The 20,362-nt window shown below is 43.2% G+C and overlaps 1 protein-coding gene and 1 long non-coding RNA gene across 4 annotated transcripts in view; one reads left to right on the top strand and one right to left on the bottom strand.

Annotated features, from left to right (window-relative positions):
• Positions 1–4,929, bottom strand: part of LOC115098519 — a 34,433-nt gene extending 29,504 nt beyond the window's left edge. For 2 of the 3 annotated variants that reach the window (XR_003858543.1, XR_003858544.1), the window contains exon 1: positions 4,731–4,929. This is a non-coding gene — a long non-coding RNA (uncharacterized LOC115098519). Of the gene's footprint in view, positions 1–3,786; positions 4,022–4,730 lie in introns of all 3 variants that reach the window. The other variant, XR_003858545.1, reaches the window with a different exon arrangement.
• Positions 1–20,362, top strand: part of EXOC4 (exocyst complex component 4) — a 779,245-nt gene that overhangs the window by 134,258 nt on the left and 624,625 nt on the right. The gene's annotated exons all lie outside the window — the stretch shown is intronic.

Consider the following 20,362-nt stretch of genomic DNA (forward strand, 5'->3'; position numbering starts at 1 on the left):
TGCCACACCAGTGACCTTGTTAGCACGCGAAGAACCCTTGCAATTAGGCTGCTGTTGCTTGGCCCCCAAAGAAAAGCTCTGATGTAGGCAACAAGGCCTCTGTTTGTATTATGCTGCCCAAGGCCACATCTTGGCTCAGTGCCCGAGAGAAGGGGAAAGTACAATGCCCAGGGTCAGTGGGATGGATGACCTTAGGATTTATGGTCTCAACTTCACAGTCCCTCTTGCCAATCACATAAGCAATGCTTCCCATATATTTTTCCACCTGGGCCTTGGTGGACTCCAGCTCCGGGGAGGGGACTCCATAAGACAAGATCTTGTCCACCAGTTCCAAATACCCACAGCTCCAATGATGCCACCCCTGGTAATCTCCTTCATTTATGGAGACCATGCCCCTCACCTTAAGCATTGGCTCCTCACACATGGAGGTCATTAGCTTCCATGTCCTTTCCAGTTCTGTGATTCCAGTTATATTAGGCCTGCCGTGGCTCCAGCAACATCAGCCAGAGTTTAACTGGTCCATGTTGGAGCTCAGCCATTGGGGATCTGGCTGTACTGGATCCTGCATGATACCCAAAGGGTCGTCTTGCCTCGTGATCATGACTTCCGCTCCCTCCCCTGCCCCCCCCCCCCCCAAGACATTCAGTGCCCTGTATGAAATACAAGGAAGTTCAGACTGCTTCACAACTGCTCCTGGAAAATAACCTTACTCAACCAGTCAACTCCGGTAATGCCTCCAATACGGCTCGTATCCCCAAGTTGGGAGATCCTGAAACCAAAGGATATGGAATTTCTCTCAACACAACTTTTTAAGAAACAGCTGGAAAATACGAGAGCCTAACGAAAGAGAGCACTGGAAGAAAACAGTCTCACAAAGAAAAGGCTTGAGTCACTTACCAATAGCAAAGATTAAGAGATATGGAGTCTACATACCAGAATTCAGGAAGAACATAAGAACCCTACAGTCCTGTCTAGTTCTGCCAGCAAAGAATCTGATAAAAAGGTAGATGCCTCTACCTTGCGGGTAGGAGTTGTCCTCTGCCAACGCACCCCAAATGGGACTGAAACCTCTGAGAACAATGTTACCAAGACTGTCACCAGCTTGTTCCCTTTCCAGCGTGTTTATAAGGAACAACCATTCCTGACAGTTCCTCCCAGCTCCCATCCCAGGAATTGCATGAACTATAGAAAGAAACCAAATGGTCGGTTGAGAGGGGTCTCTGCCCGAGCCTGGAGAGCTACGGATGACAGAAAGAGGCCAGTACCTTGCTTTAAGGTACGTGAAATGGTCTTTCATCACCAGTACCCCAGCAAATCCAAGGCCTCAGGAGGGGGGCTTAAGGGGGGGGGGGGTACTATTAACGATTGGTGATCTGTGGGCTACCCCCACGGATCGCCACTCTCATCTCCAGCTTTGGCTCCGCCGCACCAGTCCCAATGCAGGGAAGTTCCTTCAGCCTGCCATGCCACCTCCTGGCACAAAGACTGCCGCCAGCCACACACATGGCGGACGCTGCTCTCAGATGCGGCAAGAGGCTGCTGGGCAATACACGTGGCAGGACGCATGCGGCACGCTACAGTATTTAAAGGGACTGTGGTGGAAAAGCTCTGTGGCCCCTAGGGATGATGTCAGCATTTAGGGCCTATAAAAGGTAAAGCTCTAGTCTCAATTTGCCTCAGCAACAGGTCCCACTATTCCTGCAATAGAGTGTGTTGCTCTAGTGTCTTGTCTTCGGTTCCGGCATCCTGTGTTCAGTTCCAACATCTTGTCTTCATTACCAACTTTGCCTTCAGTTTTCCTTGCCTGACATACCTACCCTGTCTATCCGTCCCTTCCTCCCTTTCGGATGGATACTTGGTTTGACCTCAGCTAGATCTTGGATATGCTTGACTGCTGCCTGCCCCTGACCGCTGCCTGTCCCTGACTATTGTCCTTACCTTGGATTCATCTGACCTCCATCTGCTTCCACCCAGCTATCCTAGGACGATCATCTCCACCATCAGCAGAGGACCCCACCTAAGACTTGCTGGCCCCGGCCCACAAAGGCTCAACCCAAGGGAACGAGGGCTGATGTAGATGAAGTTCTAGCTAGGCCTCTGCTTTGTTTGGGCTCCTCCCTGCAGATTGTGCCAATCCTGCTTTAGCTCAAGGGTCCACTAACGCAATAATAACCTCAGAGCTAGAAAAATCACTGAGCTGGTTCAAGCAGAAAAATCACTATTGATGACAGATGTAAATTTAATGGAGACCGTCAGAGTTTTGCCACAGACTACACATTTTTTTGTGTGTCTTATGTCTAGTGCACGCCATGCAAAAGTAATTATTTGGCCTCATTAATGTCCAGCTGACAATGGGAAATATTTTTTTAAAGAATTTTTTAATTTTTTTGTAACGCAGGAGGATTAGATATTATTTCCAAAATACATGGACTGAATGTTTAAAAAAAAAAAAAAAAAAAAAGGCATTTACCAGAAAGAAGGAGCTTATCCTAGATACAATGGCACTGGATACTGATTACATGGAACTTCCCCGACACTGGCACAGCATTTCGAAATTCACATTTCTTCACCGGGGGTGCAACCGATGGCTTTAACTGTCCAGTGTACACAAATAGTGTCTCAGGTGTTCTCTATATTTCTGTTTGCTGGCTTCACTGTTTTTAACAGCAGCAGAGAGAGAGAGCGTTCAGGACTCTTGTCAAAGTGGACACTGTCCTGGAAAGCTCGTACCTCAATCAATTGGTTAGTCTATGAGGTGTCAATTTATCTCCTCATAGACTTAGTCTCATTTTTCAATGTTTTAGTCTCATTTCATAGGGCTTTTTGGTAGTCCTGTCTTGTATTCCTTTTAGGTATGGGCACAATACTCCAGGTGAGGAATCGCCAATCACCTGTCCAATTGCATAATCACTTCCTTTTTTTGTTTTTGTTTTAGTTATACCTCTCCCTATGCAACCTAGCATTTTTTGGTTCTGACCATTGCCTTCTTTCATTGTTTTGCTACCATGAAATTATTGGATGTAATCACCCTGGAACACATCTCCGTAGGATATGAATACATTGTGGAAATTCACTAACGGGCTGATTTTTAATCCCCCATGCGCCGTAAAATCCGGGGGTTACGTGCGTGGCCGGGCCTTGCGTGTGCTGCGCGCGTTTTAGAAGGGGGCCTGGCCGCGCGCGTAACTCCTGTTAGGCGCAGAAGTGCCGGGCCAAAGGAAAGGAGCGGTCTGGGGGTGGGGGGGGGGGAGGGGCGGGGCTGGAGGCGGCCGGTACAGCGACCATTTGACGCTGTACCAGAGGAAGGGACTGACAGCGGGCGTAAATTACCACTGCTCCAATGGAGCAGAAAGCAACAAAATAAGTAGGGTAAAGGATTTAGGGGGTGGGAGGGGGGTAGGGAAGTTCCCTCCCAGTCCGGCATGTCCACGTGTGCGCGCGTGCATGGACCCGCGCGCCCTTCTTTAAAAATCTACCCCTAAGTGTCATGGCACACTCCTAACACAGCTTGATAGAGCCCAAAAACATTTAAATCCAGATTTGTCTTAGTTCAGATGTTTCCTGAAAGAGGAGTGTAAAAGGAACCATAAACATTTCCCAAGAGGATAGACCAACCTTCATACGTATTTTGCTTCTGCTTCCCATGGAAAAACCAAAAACAAGGCAACCCCCTCAGAAGAAGTCTCTTATTCAGAGCTTCGGTTCAGGCTCTCTTTACTGCTCCTGTTTTAATTAGCATTCATATTTTGCTGCTTTTGATTCTCTTTCTACCTCTGCTCGGCGTACCCTGTGGCTCTGCGTGGTTCTGAAATGCTTTGAGCTATGGTTTTGTTTCTTTGTACTTCCAGTCTGGAAAACCACATAAAGTTGTGCCAACAGCCGTCGCAGTGCCTCAAGCCAGAATGTTTGTTAATCTTCTTTCTGTCTGCACGGCTCTTTCCATTTGTTCTCTGTCAGTGATGAGGTTGGAGAATGCGAGGAACAACAGGCTTTTTCTCAAGATCTATTGACTCCATGCATTCTGTGAGCAATTAAATGTTATATTAGTGCTTGTATGACTTCCCCCAGGTTTAATTGTGACCAGTTTTATTAGTCCTGCCTAATAGCTGCACAGATTATTTTAAAATACAACTTTACAAAAAACTATGTCGTGCACAAGATTTTTGTGCTAAATCTTTCTCTGTCTTTCTGGATTATGCACAATTTACAAAATAGTCTTACTTCTATAATTGTAATGTATTTTAAAATTGTGTCATCATTCTGTTGACATTTTTCAATTTCATTTTGAGGGGATGCGTAATTAAAATGTGCAACGATGTCCATAAAGAAATCACACTCCATGACAATTGTCAAGTTGTGGGGGCGGGGAGGAAAGGCTTTATTGCACCCAGCAGGCTGTTTTTCAGACTGGGGGGCATGACCTCATTCCTACCCTGGCACCCGTTTTGGCTGTTCTGTAGGGGTGTAGAGGTGGCGCGGCGGCTGGCATCATTCTGCTGTTCACGCATGGCCCCAGGCGGCTCTCGGTAAGCGTGCTCGACTCCAGCAGTGTTCTGGCAGTGATTGCTGGGAGTACAGGCCCCGTATGGCTCCAAGGAGCTGAGAGCTTCACAGAAATGTGAATCAGCAATGCGGGGGAAGGGAACGTGGTATTCTTCCACTCACTACAAACATTTCCATGCCTGAAAAAGACTAGATCAAGCAGAACAAGGTGGCCAGGCGCCACTTACTGTATCAGAGGGCGAAGATATTAATGTGATGCTGGGACATCTAATATTGCGACGCGGTGACATCATTTCTGCTGTCTCTTGCCATCACCGTGAGCTTCGGCAATGTGAAGAGAAGGAAGTACTTGTTTTTCACACAAGAGGTCAGCCTTGTAGGCGGAAAGGCAACAGCATTGATATTTGGAGAGCAAAATCATTGTACATGGAGCTGTGTAAGAGAAGAGAGAAAAAATTAGATAAAATCTGCAAGAGATAGAAATTTGTTCAAGGAATGCAGAAAACAAACTGGTGCAGTGGGTGGCAGGTCAAAGCCTAGAAAGGTTAAACATGGAAGAAGAAGAGGTCTAGTGGCGAGAGCAAATGGGCTGAGAACCAGGGAAGGGTCCCTTCAAATCCTGCTTCTCACACTGATAATCCTTTCGACCTTGGGCAGGCCACTTTTATCTCCCATTGCCTCAGGTAGCCACTTAGATTATAAGCTCTTTCGGGCAGGTTATTGTTTTATTTATCACCACATAGTAGCCAAGTCCCAACTCCGGTCTGGCAGCCTCAGTACTGCCTTGGAGGAGTAGGAAGTGATCCTGTAGCAAGGACCTGCTCTCCAGGATGAGTCTCCCAGGGCTGCTGCCTAGGAGAGAAGGGTTAGGTCGGCCATCATAGTTGATGATTCAGTTATAAGAAATGTAGATAGCTGGGCGGCTGGGGAACGTGAGGATTGCTTGGTAACTTTCCTGCCTGGTGTGAAGGTGGCAGACCTCCCATTTTACCTAGATAGGATTTTAAACATTGCTGGGGAGGAGCCGGCTGTTGTGGTTCATGTGGGCACCAAGACTGTGTGGAAGGCAGGTTTTGGAAGCCAAATTTAGGATTTTAGGAAGAAAGCTGAAATCCAGAGCCTCCAGGATAGCGTTCTCTGAAATGCTCCCTGTTCCACGCGCAGTTCCCCAGAGGCAGGCAGAGCTCCGGAGTCTCAATGCGTGGATGAGACGATGGTGCAAGGAAGAGGGATTCAGTTTTGTAAGGAACTGGGGAACCTTTTGGGGAAGGGGGAGTCTCTTCCGAAGGGATGGGCTCCACCTTAACCAGGGTGGAACCAGACTGCTGGCGCTAGCCTTTAAAAAGGAGATAGAGCAGCTTTTACACTAGAACAAAGGGGAAAGCCGACAGTCGCTCAGCAGCGCATGGTTCGAGGAATGTATCTTTGAAGGATAATAATGAAACTGGAGAGTTAGAGCATCCCAACAGAGAGGTTCCAATAAAAGCAAAAGTAGTCCATTTGCCTACAAGTAAAGAATTGCTTGAGCTAAAAGATTTCAAATGATCCCTATCAACTGAAAAGCAGGTTGTTAATGCAAACAAAAAACACAATTTTGGTAGTTGCAACTGAAGGTAGTTGCACCATGGCCAAACAGAGACCGGTTTCAATTAAACTGGAAGCGCAAAGGAGCAGGAAAACAAATCCTCTTATACTCTGGAATGAAATAAAATAATACCAGTGATACACTTCTTAAAGGAGACATCCCCACAACTGCCTTTGAAGTGTGAATGTTGGCAGATTCCCACTATAGAATTTGGCATCATCTGAAAACACGCTGGTTTTCTCCATTGATTTGAGGGGGTGAAATGCTGACGCATAAACCATTAGGGTAATTTGTTTAGTGGATCAGATGTTGTGATTAGGGGACCTCTAGATTAGTCATGGAGAAGATATTTCTCCATTATGTTTTGAGATTGTATGATTAATATATGGTGTGCTGATTCTTTGTATGTTCTAGGCTAGATAGGGTCTACGTATGTGTAGAAAGTGCTCAGATTGTTGATTATATAGGGTCGGTGGGTATCTCAACGCTAGGGCATTGTTCACTGTGGGTTGTATCTGTTGCCAGGCCCCTCTGGGCTTGCATTTATTTGTCAGTCCAGTTTTATGAGTGTGTTTTGATTTGTGCTTTCTATTTTAGTCAAATTGTATTGCATTTGTTAGTTTTATTGCAGCGTAGCTATGTGTGTGGGTTTTTTTTTCCCCTTGATATTTTGGAACCTGTTTTGAGCAGCCTACAAAAAGATGGAAAAAAAAAGAAGTGTCTTTTAATACATTAGTGTGATAGTGCTCCTCGATGTCTTATGGAAGCAGAATCTGAGAATGGTTGCTCCTTACGAACCTCCCCTCCCCCCTCTCTCCCCATTGCAGCAGGGAAGACAAAGAATGAGCAGGATGGCCCGCAGATGATGATGAAAGATTATTTCCCAGTCAGAAACAACAGAGCTAAATTAAGGACAGCCCAGTGAAGAACACCACCGAAAATGAATTGATAGCAAAATAACAACTTAGCAAGCAATATGTTCTGCTACATGAAACCCAGAATGGCTCTTCGGGCCATAAGGGCTTGATTTAATTGAACGCCTAATTTCAGCCGCATTGGGGTCCTGCACTTTGGATTAGTTTAATCTCCCAGCTGACGGCAGGCCACCTCTATTTGCATTTCTGTTCGTATCTCCCTACCTCCTTCAGAACCAGAAGGCCTGTCAACTGAAATATAAAGCACTGGTTGTTACTTGTATTAATTGTAAAAATAAACGATAGCAGATGTTCCTGATGCCTCTTCTATTATGCTTTACTGCCTTATTTATGGGCGCATCTAACGGAGGGGTTAAGAGCTTGAACACAGGACAGATTTTAATTTTTTTTTTTTTTTTTACTAGAGGCTACATCGCTCATTTTAATTAGCTCTTTTTAGGCAACTAACTGTTCTAAGAAAGAGGCATTAACCTTGGAAGCTCCTAGTATAAGGAGGCTGGGAAGGCGGCTGATTAATAGGGCCTGCTTGCTGCAGGCCTGTATTTAAGTAAATGGTTTCGGAAGGACTTGGGTGGGAGGGCTCTGAAGATTTCCCCGTTGAAGACACTTCAGCAAGAAAACTTGAATTCCGGAGACAGAAATGTCCCAGCATGAATTAAACCTGCTCTCTTATCACGGAGTCTGAACATTGCTGTCCTTTCTTCAAAGTATCGAGCGCTTTAAATTTGAGCTGAGTAATTTTGACCCTTGTTTATTAACCCTTTAGGCCCAGATTTAAGTTGCGGAGTAAAATATGGCGGAGGGGGAAAGGGAAATTCCCATTAAAAGCTTGCAAGTCATCACCAGGGCCGGCGCTAGCTTTTTTGCTGCCCTGTGCGAACATTTATTGTGCTGTTCTCTCCCCCCCCCCCCCCCCCCTGATTAATTCAGTCTCTATCCTGGGCTCGTCTAGAAAAGCCCAGTTTCCTCCAGCAATCTATATAATTAAAAACGTAACATTCTGCCCCCCTCCACCCCCCGCATGGAACCTATGGTCATGGAAATTTATTTATTTATTTATTTATTTATTTATTTATTTAAAGGATTTATATATCGGAGGTTCCTGTATAATATACATATCACCCCGGTTTACAAGGAACGGTAATTATCGCTTCATATAGCGGTTTACATTGAACATGTTAAAAACTAAGTAACAAATACTTAAACATGAAATACTAAACATGAAATACTTAAACATGAAAACAGAAAACTAATGCTTCATATAGCGATTTAAATTGAGAGGTTAAACGTAAGTGACAAATTAGAGTATCTTACTAAGCAGCTCATAAACATGCGAGATTAATAAATAGATAGCCTGGTGATATGTTTGTCAACATGAATATATGTATATATGATTATATAAAGTATCCTAAAAATGGTAAAATGGACGTACAATTCGAAAGTTTTATATCCTCGGTAAGTTATATGCTAGGGGCTTTGAAAGTGCAAATAGACATGGTAAAGTCATTCTTCCTGCTCCTAACTGTAAGGGAATGCTTGTTTGAATAACCAAGTCTTAAGTTTCTTTTTAAATGTAGCGTGGCAAGGTTCCAGGCGAAGGTCTGGAGGAAGTGAGTTCCAGAGCGAAGGGCCCGCTGTAGATAGTGCACGTTTCCTCAGAGAGGATTTCGCGGGTTGGGTGATTAGTCTGTTCTGATACGCGCTTCTAGTTGGTTTCGTGGATGTATGTAGCTGAATTTGAAACGTTAAGTTGAGAGGAGCTATGTTGTCTAAGGCCTTATGTATCATCATCAGGGACTTGAATTGGATCCTGTATTTAATCGGAAGCCAGTGGAGATGATGAAGGATAGGGGTGATATGATCTCTTTTCTTGGCATTTGAGAGAATTCTTGCCGAGGCATTTAGGACCATCTGAAGTGGTTTTGTGGTGCATGCTGGTAAGCCTATGAGGAGAGCGTTACAGTAGTCCAGTTTTGGGAGTATGATAGCTTGTAGTACCATGCGGAAATCTCTGTATAGGAGGAGTGGCTTTAGTTTCTTTAAGGTTTGAAGTTTAAAAAAACATTCTTTTGTTGTGTTATTAACGAATTTGCTGAGGCTGAATCCGCTGTCTATGATGACTCCCAGGTCTTTTACTTGTTGTGAGGTGGAGTGCGCGGAGGTATCCTGACGTTGGCTAGCGTTAGGTGGTGTGGGTGAGGCATAGTTTTCCGGTGCTATAATGAGGACTTCGGTTTTGTTTGTGTTTAAAACCAGGTTGAGACTGGTGAGTAGGTTGTTGATAGCTGACAGACATTTATTCCAGTGTGACATGGCTTTGAGTAGTGAGTCTTCTATAGGGATGAGGATTTGTATGTCTTTGAGGATTTGATATTAAGTTCTTTGGCAAATGTTACAGCCTTGCACACAACCCCCCCCCCCCCCCCACACACATACACACACACACATTGCATTTATAACAAAATTTTATATGAAAAAGAACATTCAAGAGAACAGTCTTCTGAGGCAAGAATATCACTTTCAATATGCATATTTATTTATTTTATTTATTACATGCACCAAAAAACTGCAAAAAAGACACTTGGAGCTCCTATGGAATTAGACTTTTTGTAATGCTTGTTGAGTGTGGGCTTGGCACTCAGAAAGCCATGACAAACAGAATTACCATCACAGTATAGTAAAGCTCCCATACCAAAACAACTTTAACTGCCAGCATTCAAACAGTAACAGCCTTATCTATGATAAGGCAACACTGCACATATTACACCAGGCCCTAGAACACCAAAACACCAACTATTAGGAAAACAGAGTGAGCCAGTCTGTTATAGATCCCTACACAGAAATTACATGCAGCAAAATACCTCACCTCGAGCACATATGTAGATCACAGGCAGACTCTGACCAAATACAGAATAAAGAGACCAGAAAATATAGATAGAAACATGCTGAGAAGAACTGAACTGGAACCCACCACAAGCCAGCCTCTATATGCAGAGAACAATTGAAAAACAGAAATATTACCATTTTTTCATAAAACATTGTGGGGCGGATTTTAAAAGGAGCGCGAATAGCCTACTTTTGTTTGCGCTCCAGGCGCAAACAAAAGTACGCTGGATTTTAGTAGATACGTGCGGAGCCGCGCGCGGGTCGCCCCGAAAACGCCGCGACGACCGGGACCGCCCCCCGACACGCCCCCCTCGGAGAACCCCGGGACTTACGCGAGTCCCGGGGCTCTGCGCGCGCCGGTAGGCCTATGTAAAATAGGCTTCCCGGCGCGCAGGGCCCTGCTCGCGTAAATCCGCCCGGTTTTGGGCGGATTTACGCGAGCAGGGCTCTGAAAATCCGCCCCTAAAGATATATAAAAAATCAGTCAAATAGTTAAATCACTTTCATAAAAAGAATAAATATTTAATAAATAAAATATACAAAATTTTCCAAACACCAATTAAATATTTCAGAATATCTGGTAAATAAAAAATACAGTAATTAAAAAATGTTTTAATATTTCCCAAAAACAATAACATTTTTAAAAACAGCAGAGACATCAAATTACACTCAATTCCAGAACTTAACTATGTACTGAGTAAGATTTGTTTTAAATGAGCTACTTGCTAACTTCATGGAGTGCCCCCTGGTCTTTCTATTATCTGAGAGAGTAAATAACCGATTTACATTCAAAATTGAAAGAAGGATCCATTTAAAGAAAATAGGAAAAGCATAAGCATTGTCAAGTTAAATGTAAAACATTGATTTTACATTACTGTTAGGCTTACCAAAAAATTACTGTTAGGCTTACCAAATTACGAATTACTGTTAGGCTTACCAAAAAACACGTAACAACCATTACAAATGCTACAAAATGCAGCTGCCTGCATTCTCACCAACACACACCGCCACGATCACATCACTCCTGCTCTTCAGTCTCTGCACTGGCTACCCGTTGCATCCAGGATTATATACAAATCCATTACACTAATACACAAGGCTATTCATAACCGAAACATGCAATGGTTTTCCGAACACCTGTATTTCAAGAAGGTAAACCGACCAACAAGATCGCTGCATCAGGCCAGACTGCCGATCCCCTCCCCTAAACTTACCAAACATGCATCTACAAAAGAACGCTCTCTCATCATAGCAGGATCCACAATATGGAACAGTATGCCCTCTGAACTACGCCAGGAACCATGCCACAGAAAATTTAAACAAAACCTAAAAACCTGGCTGTTCAAAAAAGCATACCCATGACTGACTGGGCACCATATAGGCCGCATACGTCGCTCTTTAACCTCCATCCTGATTTCCCCTCCCATCCTACCTTCCCTAGAAACGCTCGCTACTGTATAATGCTATATGTAGATCAAATTCTCGGTAATCCCTGTTACTCTTACGTCAATGATATTTATTTGCTTAGTTAACTGTTAAACATGCTGTTTGTACTTTTTTTCTTTTATTATTTTTGCTCCATTTAATATTTGATTGTAAAGCCTGTTGCTGCATTACTGTTTGCTGTAAACTGAGGTGATGTGCTGCACGTGCCGTGGTATATAAAAAAAAATCTCTAAATAAATAAATAAATTGATAAGACAGGCCAAGATATAATTTGAAATGAAGTTGGCCGTAGTGGCAAAAACTTTTTAAAATATATACAAAGCAGGAAAACTGTGAGGTAGTCAGTTGGACTGTTAGATGATCAAGGCATTAAAGTGCACATTAATTCTTTGCTTCTATATTTGAGGATATTGGGGAGATAATGGTTCCAGTGACTGTTTTATTTATTTGAATTTTGAATTTTTATATTATCGACATTCCTGTAAAGAATACAGATCACACCAGTTTACATTGAAACAGAACTTTCGCTGGGACGCGATACATTAAACATTGAACATTAGCGTATTATAGCATTCAAACATTTGGAAACAAGGAACAATTACAAACCGAAAGCAGCTTCAACGCAGAATTAATAAAATAAAATAAAAATAAAATAAAATATAAATACTTTAATACAAGATACATTAAAACAAGTAGGAAGGTTAAGTAGCTTGGAAAAGGGGGAAGAGAAGGAGGGAAAGGATGGCAAAGGGGGGTGGGAGGGAGGGGGCAGGAAGGAGTAAGGGGTAGAGCCTACGGAAGAATACAATAGGAGGGAGAAACCCGGATGAGTCCTGGGAGGCTGTGTAGAGAGATTGGTGTGCCCTTTAACTGTTGGCCTTAGGCCTTAGTCCATGTTCTTAGAACAGCGTCAGAGAGAAGTTGGGTTTTCAGGGAAAGCTTGACTGAAAAGCCAAGTTTTTAAGTCTTTCTTGAAAGTTTGGAGACAATGTTCTTGACGGAGGTCTGGTGGGAGAGTGTTCCATAGAGTCGGCCCTGCTGTAGATAGCGCTCGCTTACTTAGAGAGGATTTAGCAGGGGGGGGCATACAGAGAGCCTTTGCCAGCTCTTCTGACTGGTCTTTCAGAGGTGTGCGGCCGGAATTGATTACTGAGCTTGAGAGGGGCGATGTTATGGATGTCCTTATGTATCATCATGAGTACTTTGAACGAGTACTTCACTGGCTTTGATGGGAAGCCAGTGAAGTGACTGCAGTATGGGAGAGATATGATCTCTTTTGTTTGAGTTGGTGAGTATTCTCGCAGCGGCATTCTGTACCATCTGCAGTGGTTTTATTGTTATCGCAGGGAGACCTAGCAGGAGGGAATTGCAATAGTCTATTTTAGAAAGGATAATGGACTGCAGCACCAGACGGAAGTCTCGAAAGTGAAGAAGAGGTTTAAGTTTTTTTAGTACTTGTAATTTAAAGAAGCATTCTTTGTTAATGTTTTGGACAAATGATTTAAGATTGAATTGGTTGCCTAGTTGAACCCCTAAATCTCTGACATAGGGGGAGTGGTTGATAGCAGTTGTGTCTGATTGTGGCATGTTTAGGGAGTTGAAGAGAACTTCGTTTTCATCTGGAGATATAATGAGAATCTCTGTCTTGCTTGTATTGAGGATCAAGTTAAGGCTGGTAAGCAGACTGTTAATCGATTGCAGACAGGTATTCCAGTGGGACCAGGTTTTATGAAGAGAGTCTGTGATAGGGAGAAGAATCTGGACATCATCAGCGTAGAGGTAATACTTTAATTTTAAGGTGGAGAGTAATTGGCAGAGTGGGAGCAGGTAGATATTAAAAAGTGTAGGGGAAAGGGCTGAACCTTGCGGGACTCCTAGGTTTGATCTGATGGGGTGAGAAACCTTATTGTTAATCCTCACCTTGTAAAATCTATTGTCCAGGAAGGATTTAAACCGAGTGCCACTCCTTTGATACCAATGTCAGCTAGACGCTCCAGAAGAATGGAATGATTCACAGTATCAAATGCCGCAGATAGGTCGAGTAGTACTAGTAGGTACGGCTGTTTCCTCTCAAGGTTTAGGAGAATGGTATCCGCCAGTGATGTTAGAAGGGACTCCGTGTTTCGAGTTTTGCGGAATCCAAACTGGAAAGGGGAAAGGATGTTGTTCTCCTCCAGGTATTCTGAGAGTTGTTTGTTTACTATTTTCTCCATAATTTTGGAGATCAATGGTAGATTTTCAGGATGATGATTCAGATGAACTGAATCAAATCACTGTGAGCTTATAAGATGTAATAGGCCCGATTGACAAACTGAATAGTAACAAATCACCTGGACTGGATGGTATATACCCCAGGGATCTGAAAGAACTAAACAATAAAATTTCAGACCTATTATTAATAATTTGTAACCTATCATTTAAATCGTCCATTGTACCTGAGGACTGGAGGGTGGCCAATGTAACTCTGATATTTAAAAAGGCTCCAGGGGTGATCTGGGAAACTATAGACCGGCGAGCCTGGCTTCAGTGCTGGAAAATGTAGTGGAAACTATTCTACAGAACAAAATCACAGAACATATTTATAGACATGGTTTAATGGGACACAGCTAGCATGGATTTACCCAAGGGAAATCTTGCCTCACAAATCTGCCTCATTTTTTTGAAGGGGTTAATAAACATGTGGATAAAGGTGAACCGTTAGATGTGGTATACTTGGATTTTCAGAAGGTGTTTGACAAAGTAGTAGATGTAATGTATTTGGATTTTCAGAAGGCATTTGGCAAAATCCCCATGAGAGGCTTCCAAGAAGATTAAAAAATCATGGGATAGGAGGCAGTGATAGAGGTGTTTAAAATCATGAGAGGTCTAGAACAGGTAGATGTTAATCCGCTATTTACTCTTTCAGCTAATAGAAGGACTAAGGGGCATTTTATGAAGTTAGCAAATAGCAGATTTAAAAGAAATCAGAGAAAAATCTTTTTCACCCAGTGCACAAGATGTGGTTAGTGCAGTTAATGTAGCTGGGTTTAAAAAAGGTTTGGATAAGTTCTTGGAGGAGAAATCCATTACCTGCTATTAATCAAGTTTACTTAAGGAATAGCCACTGCTATTACTGGCATCAGTAGCATGAGACCTATTTAATGTTTGGGTACTTGCCAGGTACTTGTAACCTGGCTTGGCCACTGTTGGAAACAGGATGCTGGGCTTGATGGACCCTCGATGTGACCCAGTATGGCAATTTCTTATGTTCTTATGAGGTAGGCTGCAAAAAACATTTTTCTTTTCTTTCTTTCTCTCTCTCTCACACACACTCACTCACTCACACACTCACACTCACACAATTCACACGCACACACATAATTCACACACACTGTTCACACACACACACAATTCACATTTATTCTCTAGCATACAATCTTACTCATATTCATGTCTATGCTCTCACACTCACTCACTCTTTTTCACATACACAGGTGATCTTTCCCTCACTTATATATTATGTGTGTGCCTGCAATAGCTTATATGTGACACAGACTCCCACAGGCAAGCAAGTTCTCACACAGACATGCACACAGGTTCTCACACATAGATAAGCTCTCACATAGGCTCTCACAGACCAACACGGCCTCCTTTATATTTTGGTCCGTGGTGGGATGAACTCCACCACAACTCTGCTGGCCTCCTATTCTCTTCAGGCCATGGTGGCATGAGCTCCACCATGGTCCTGCCAGCCTTCCTGTGCTGGGGGAGGGGGGAGAAAGGAAAGCTGTGCATGTATGTGTGCAGCTTAGAGGAAGTACCGGCCTCTCCTCATTTTTGGTTGCCGGTGGGTTGAGCTCCACTGGCAGCTCGTGGCCTCTCTTCTTCTTCGGCTGTTGGCAATTTGGGCTTCGCAGGTGGCACCGCAAACTCGCCTGCTACCATGGCCCCCCCTCCCCCCCCAGGTGTGCCACCTCATGCCAATGCACGGTCTGCACACTCAGATGCACCAGTTCTGCAAGTCAGTTTGCTTACACAGTTCTGGATTCCACCTGAATGTTGGACAATAAGGTTAACAAAGACGCAATATCTCGCTTTGAAGCTACCGATGACAAGGCATGAGCTAAACAAAGAACAGAAAAAGGCAAAATCTTTGTATTGGGTTTACTTAGTACATTCCTTAACTAGCTTTTAGCAGTCGATGCAGCCTTCCTCGGGTCCAAATGGTTTTGAAATAGTGCCTCTTGTGCCCAAGGATTTAATTTCCTGCCACTTGGGAAAGGTAAACTGTTTCACAAAAAGAACTGGAGCTCGTGCGTGAGAGCAGAACGTGATAGATGAGCACTGTAAGCCCCATCTAGTCTGCCCAGTTTGGTTTCCCTTGGCAAATGCCGTAGACCACAGTTGATCCCTGGTTTCCCCTTCACTTCTTTGCAGAGATCATCTGTGACCTGTATCACTGAAACTGAAATAAAATGAACCTTCGGGGTGCTCATCCCCTCACCGTGACTTGAATCTCCAAAGCCTTATCCGGTCATCGAATTGTATGTTGGTGGTTCGTTCTGGGGTGGGCAAACCCTGTTGTTTCATGGCTGTTACAATTGTGCTCTGTACTGGACGTATTTGTTGGAAGTTACGGATATAAACCAGTCTTAAATAAATACATAAGGTATCTTTTGATGAGTCTGAGACATTGCACCTTCTCCAGGAAGGTCCTTTTTCAGACAGATAATTCCGTTTGCAGTATCTTACTCTTTATGCATTCATTTCTTTGGCTGGAGCCGGGCCATCTTTTCTGACTTTCAACTATTTATATTCCCTGTGGGGAAAAGCTTGTTTCATAGATCCCAATACAAAACTCTTAAAAAGAAAATCCACAAACACCTGGAAAAGTCCTGCAGGCGCGCTCGTTTCTGAAGACCAGCCGTTAGCGTTATGGAAGGCAAAAGGCTTACAATTTCCATCACGGCTTAAAAAAAAATCTCTCCCACGATTACTCACAGTTTTATACTTTCTGGAAATGAAGTGATTTTCAAGTATCTCTATTAGCTGATTGTACGGTATAATTATTTAAAGCTTTCTGACGGAATTAGGCTATTTTTTTTCAGACTGATCAGCAGCACATCCAGTAGCAGGTTAGATCTGCATCGTAGCTGTGTGCGGTGTGATATCCAGCGCGTCCTTTTGGCATGTGTTCAGAAGACACACACCTCTGTCTCTTCACTGGCCTTTTCTTCATAGGAATCTTGTTTCTTTCTCTTATTTTTCTTCCTCAGCCCGGAAGGACGCAGTCCATGTCCCAGGATGATTAGTGCCCCCTTTTAAGATGCATTTTACCAGTGCTGAGCGCCTATTACTTTTCGCCCAGTTCACAATTCACATTTGAGGCAAGGTTTTGCAGTGCTTGGAAGTCTTTGCTGGCACAATTTTTTTTTTTTTCTTCCTTTTATGAAGCTGCAGAAAATACATTTCTTGGATGGAAACGTGCTGTTCTAAAAAGAGTGGGGCATAAGAACAGAATTTCATAACACGTTAGCCGGGTGGGCTAGAGAAAGCTATTGCTGTCCCTGGGAGTGAGTGACGGGAAATAGATGCACTTTATTTGTGACTGCACTAGCCATTGTCAGAAACGGGACGCCGGGCTTGACAGACCTTTGTCTGACCTGGTGTGGCACCTCTTTTATGTTCTTGTGACCTCTGCGGTTTCAAAAGCTCATGCACAATATGTTCAGATAATGTGTCAAGAATCCACTGGTTGGAATGTAATTTTCAGTGTTAAATTATTGCGTGTTCTATGTACGATTTGTTTTGTTATATGAAGAGAAGTGGTGGAGGCTTAAATATTTTGGTGAAAACAAAAGAGTGCTTTGCCAAGTGGAACAGAGCTGATGAGCGCCCTTAAAAAGAAACTGGCGAGCACCACACTGCTCATGTAAGAAGCAACCAGTACACATTGTATCTCCTTGGCTCCTCCAGTCTGCTTGGTGCCAATTTTTAAATTTGTTCCCATAAGACGAGCAGGATCTCAGTAACACTAATGTCCTGTGTTTTGGGTTTGGGTTTTTTTTTATCAGGATCTTTCTCAGAGGGTAGGGGAGTGGTAGGAGCTGATTGTGATTGCTGAATTTAATTATCAAAATCTCTGTGGGGACACCAAATGGCCCTGTGCCCCAAATCTCTCAAGTACCTAAAACAAGGCTTTGTTCACATTCTATCCCTATCGGTCGGCTCCTTCTTTGATCAGCCGGCCGGCTGGTGTGAGCCGATCATGCATGATGTTGGGATTCCATCTGTGTGGTGCATACCATGCGGTCTCAGGAGTATTCTAGCCCCTCTACCAAGGGAAAATGGCATCTGGTATTCAGAGTAAGCAAAGTATTGAGATGAACTGAGATAGCAGATCAAATGTATGCAAATACCTCTATTGAACAGTCATTGTGATCCTTCCGAAAACCAGACCTGTTTTAGTTTAATTGAGCTTGATATGCCGGTTTTCACAACAAATCAAAGTGGAGGAGGAGAAGCGGAGCCAGCCGCCCCTGTTCTAGACCACATATACTTTCCTGACAGCATATTACACCAATGCTGCTAGTTTCCTTGGCAACCATGTTTGGATTTGCAGTAGACTGTACCGTTTTGCAGATCCTGCACCTCTTCTGGTTTCCGTTCCTGCTCATTAATTTTTGAGTTATCGATATTGTGCAAGACAGGACAACTGAAACCCCTTCGAGAAAGTTTAGGCAACCTATGCTAGGTTAATCCAGATGTCTGTCTCACCTTTTCTTAGCTATGGTTATGAGTTGGCACATGAAAGATCTGGGTTTAATCAGATAAACCTCTCAGCAAATCCTCAAGGAGATTAATCACTGGCTTTCTATACTTGTCACTTTCCAGGCAATGCATGCAGTCTGTCTATGGAGAAGCTACAGAGAAAAATGCCATCAGGCAGTGGAATTACAAGTGGTTAGCTAACTTTTTAAATAATAATAAAGGGGAAATTATCTTTCTAAGTTATAATTATTTTAGCACTGTTTGTAACCTTCCCCTTGCACTTTAATCAGACTTTCACATCTTGATACCGGTTCAGAAATTGTAGATCTTCTCTGCAAATGTTTCATGTGATAAACTAATGACGGTGCTGGATCCATGAAAACCATTCTGCTCTCCTGATCCCCCTCATCTTTTAACTCTGCCAGAGAAAAGTAGAAAACGCTAGTTATGCATTTGTGCTGGTGTCCATGAAAGACACGTTCAGGTTTCTGTAGCAAAGGTTCATCTATTTCACGTTTGAGATTCTGTGATAGTGTTGGGCTTACTGGACGAATCTTCGGCATCCCTGCATTCACGCTTGAACTTGGAAAGGAAACCAGAAAAAAAAAGTACACGATGAAGGACCAAAAGCAGCGAAGCAAGGAGCAGAGGGTGGTGGTGGTGGCAGTCAGCATACCAGAATGGGGTTGAGCGTCTGGTTCAGGTCAGGTTTGCACCCCATCGAGAGGGGTGGGTGTGTTCCCCTGGAAGAACCACCCTGATTCGAGTCTGCCTTTCTTCAGAATAGAAACAGATACCGTTTATTTTTCCACTCATTTTATAAAATACAGAACTAATATAAAAAATGAAGCAAAGGAAAACCGAATGTTGAACCCTATGAATAACAGCAAAGCCCCCCCCCCCTTCCCCCCAGGCATATATCTCGGGGCAATTAGCATTATGGAAAAGGTTGAGCCAACTAATCTGATTGGCCTTATTTGGCCAGTTATGTGCCCCTGTTCCTTTTTAACTCTGTGCTCTCTGCCTTATGAGCAGTTGGATCATTATGCATAATGAGCCTGCTTTATTTGTCTGCAAACACAATTAATGAGTTTAGTTCTTAAATGTTGCTTACGGTGGCATGTGTTTTCAGGACATCAGTCTGTTTGCTGGTAATCAATTACCTTCTTTCCTGTTCTTCACAGATCTTTTAAAGCCTGTGCTTGCAATCTCCTCTTATACAAAGGTTAAATTGACCACTAGTTGTTCCCAACAATGAACACTGTAATGAAGGTAAAAGGCCATCCTCAGAAGCTTTGTTCCTTCTGAACCAAATGGATGGCTGTGATTTAATACGTTTTTGGTAGTTCCCCCTTTTCAATAGTGCATTTTCTGAATTGTTCATTCCACCATCCTAAGACGGGATGAACGTGGCCTGAAAAGGTCATATACGGGATCGGATTTGGGTACGTTTTAGACTGAGCTGAGAGAGGTATCATTTGTTTACCATAAATAGGGCCAGGTTATTGACTATCAGTCCTAAGAGATGCTGTGAGATAGCTTATTTGCTCTTTTTTTGAGAGGACTGTGCTATTTTGTTTTTGTCCTGTGCATTTTTATTGTTTGTGTTTTGTTACAAACTGCCTAGATTTGTAGATGATATGGGCTATGAGTTTTAAAAATAAAATAAGACTAAAGGTTTGTCATTTGAACAGCCGTCTCTGGTACGTTTTTTTTTTTCCTGTTATCTCCAAGGTCTCTCTCCAGATCGATTTCTCCGATATAGCTCTGATCTGATGTTGTACATTGTCCGGTGTTTTCTATTTTTAATTCTTCCGGGTCCCAGGTACTGTAGTGACACCTTGTGGCGGAGACAGCAGGATCCAAGAAAGCCACTTCTAACGCTATTTGTTGGTTGTCCCTTGAGGCATTTGAAACCCTCCAGTGCCTGGATCACCTCATTAGAGCTGCCAGTTCCTTGACTGTAGGATTCCTTTGTATTTGGCCAAAATATCGTCTACATTTTGCCTTTCATTCTTCTGATTTCCCTCCTTTTGTTGCATTTAAATGGGATCTCAGACCTCTCCCTCCTTTTCCCCCAAATCACTCTTGTTAGGTAGTGAGAATAATGGCAAACGTTCTTTCAGGGCGGAAAAAGAATGTAGAAAGAAGTCAAGAAATATTAATGACTTTATTTAAAATGCCTACTGAATTATTTTTACTTTTAGTGTGACCCAACTCTCAGGGTTTCTTCCACCCTACTTTATTTGCAGAAATA

Source organism: Rhinatrema bivittatum, chromosome 9 (genome assembly GCF_901001135.1).
Source record: "Rhinatrema bivittatum chromosome 9, aRhiBiv1.1, whole genome shotgun sequence".
NCBI lineage: Eukaryota > Metazoa > Chordata > Amphibia > Gymnophiona > Rhinatrematidae > Rhinatrema > Rhinatrema bivittatum.